This window comes from Clavelina lepadiformis, unplaced genomic scaffold (genome assembly GCF_947623445.1).
Source record: "Clavelina lepadiformis unplaced genomic scaffold, kaClaLepa1.1 scaffold_229, whole genome shotgun sequence".
NCBI classification, from domain to species: Eukaryota; Metazoa; Chordata; class Ascidiacea; order Aplousobranchia; family Clavelinidae; genus Clavelina; species Clavelina lepadiformis.
Genome location: NW_027508292.1, coordinates 5,001 through 7,500, shown reverse-complemented (window position 1 = coordinate 7,500; position 2,500 = coordinate 5,001). Strand labels below are relative to the sequence as shown.

Genomic DNA, 2,500 nt, shown 5'->3' with positions numbered 1-2,500 from the left:
ATTGACTCACGTAGCTTTGCAATGCTGCTTGACGATTATTTGATGATTTTGTTGTATGACATATATTGTTATGATTATATCGATTAAAATTGTGCACTTTGACACTGTATGGCATTAGATTAATTTTATAGACTTTTGACTTCGAAATTTTTTCAAGTCGATTCACACCAAAAAAATGTTAAGTCCAAACGCCCAGGTCGCGCGGATAGCCCTCACCCGCCGCGGATTTTCCCAAGTCGGAAGAGCTTTAGCCGCGAGTCGGTGTTTGGACTTTAACTTTTTGTTGGTGTGATGAGACTTGAACATTTTTTAGAGTCCAAACGACCAGGTCGCGCGCATAGCTTTCACCTGGCGCGGATTTTCCGAACTCGGGAGAGCATCACGCGCGGGTCGGTGTTTTGGACTCTGAAAATTTTTCCCATCCACTCCAAAAAATGTTAGAGTCCAAACGCCCAGGCCGCGCATATTCTCTTGACCGAGCGCGGATTTTTCGACCTCGGAAAAGTTTTTGCCGCGGGTCGATGTTTGGACTCTGAAATTTTTTCAAGTCTCGACAAAAAGTTAAAGTCCAAACGTTGGGAAATATTTTCAGAGTCCAAACGTTCGAGTTGCGCGCAGTGCCCGGCCGGGGCGCGGTTCGGCGGCCACGGCAAGCGGCCACGCACCTTCCCAAACTCCAAATCCGGCCGCGAGGTCGCGCGATCCCGAGGCCGTTCTGGGGTACCATGGCGATGCAGGATTCTGTGACTACTATGAGGGAGCAGGCAGTCGTGTGAGCGAATGCGCGCGCGAGTGCGAATCGAAGCAGAATCGATCTCGGTTGGCGTCGGGCACGATGGGCAGATGTAATGCTGTTCGCGCGGTCGCCCATGCTTAGCCGGGGTTTTGAGCGGTCTGTCGGATCCAGTGGCAAGCTATCGGCGTGCCTCGGCGCGAGTATTGCACTCGAATCGCCGGGCAGCGTCCGGAATCGACGGTTTTCGGAGCTCGTGCAAGCCGCGAGCGTAGTGTTTGAGTAGCGATGTACACGGAGAACGTGTGAAAAGAAACGCGGGGCGCCCGTCGTCCCGCAGCAGCCTCGTTTGCTGCGAATAGCTACCTGGTTGATCCTGCCAGTAGTCATATGCTTGTCTCAAAGATTAAGCCATGCAAGTGTAAGTACGAGCTCTCGTACAGTGAAACTGCGAATGGCTCATTAAATCAGTTATGGTTCATTTGATCGTACGTGTTACTTGGATAACTGTGGTAATTCTAGAGCTAATACATGCGAAAAGCGCCGACTCACGGAGGCGTGCATTTATCAGACCAAAAACCGACCGGGCCTCGGCCCGTGCTCGTTGGTGACTCTGGATAACTTTGCGGATCGCACGGTCTTGCACCGGCGACAAATCATTCAAGTGTCTGCCCTATCAACTTTCGTCGGTACGGTATCTGCCTACCGAGGTTCTTACGGGTGACGGGGAATCAGGGTTCGATTCCGGAGAGGGAGCCTGAGAAACGGCTACCACTTCCAAGGAAGGCAGCAGGCGCGCAAATTACCCATTCCCGACGCGGGGAGGTAGTGACGAAAAATAACAATGCAGGACTCTAACGAGGCCCTGTAATTGGAATGAGTACACTCTAAAACTTTTAACGAGTATCCATTGGAGGGCAAGTCTGGTGCCAGCAGCCGCGGTAATTCCAGCTCCAAAAGTGTATATTTAAGTTGTTGCGGTTAAAAAGCTCGTAGTTGGATTTTGGGCTCGGGCCGTCGGTCCGTCGCAAGGCGTGTACTGGCGTGCCCGGCCTCACCTTCGGTTCACCGTCGGTGCTCTTGACTGAGTGTTGGCGGCGGCCGGAACGTTTACTTTGAAAAAATTAGAGTGTTCAAAGCAGGCGGTTCGCCTGAATAATGGTGCATGGAATAATGGAATAGGACCTCGGTTCTATTTTGTTGGTTTTCGGAGCGCGAGGTAATGATTAAGAGGGACGGACGGGGGCATTCGTACTGTGCCGCTAGAGGTGAAATTCTTGGATCGGCGCAAGACGAACAACTGCGAAAGCATTTGCCAAGAATGTTTTCTTTAATCAAGAGCGAAAGTCAGAGGTTCGAAGACGATCAGATACCGTCCTAGTTCTGACTATAAACGATGCCAACTAGCGATCGGGGGGCGTTACTTTGACGACCTCTCCGGCAGCTTTCGGGAAACCAAAGTCTTTGGGTTCCGGGGGAAGTATGGTTGCAAAGCTGAAACTTAAAGGAATTGACGGAAGGGCACCACCAGGAGTGGAGCCTGCGGCTTAATTTGACTCAACACGGGAAATCTCACCCGGCCCGGACACAGTGAGGATTGACAGATTGAGAGCTCTTTCTTGATTCTGTGGGTGGTGGTGCATGGCCGTTCTTAGTTGGTGGAGCGATTTGTCTGGTTAATTCCGATAACGAACGAGACTCTGGCTTGCTAAATAGTTACGCGACCTTCCCGGTCGGCGTCTAACTTCTTAGAGGGACTAGTGGCGT

The 2,500-nt window shown here is 51.3% G+C and overlaps 1 non-coding gene across 1 annotated transcript in view; it reads left to right on the top strand.

The window, feature by feature from the left end:
• The first annotated feature begins 1,096 nt into the window (after positions 1–1,096).
• LOC143472932 (small subunit ribosomal RNA) overlaps positions 1,097–2,500 on the top strand; it is a 1,808-nt gene continuing 404 nt past the window's right edge. Inside the window, exon 1 of the ribosomal RNA XR_013120235.1 lies at positions 1,097–2,500. This exon is cut by the window's right edge and continues 404 nt beyond it. This is a non-coding gene — a ribosomal RNA (small subunit ribosomal RNA).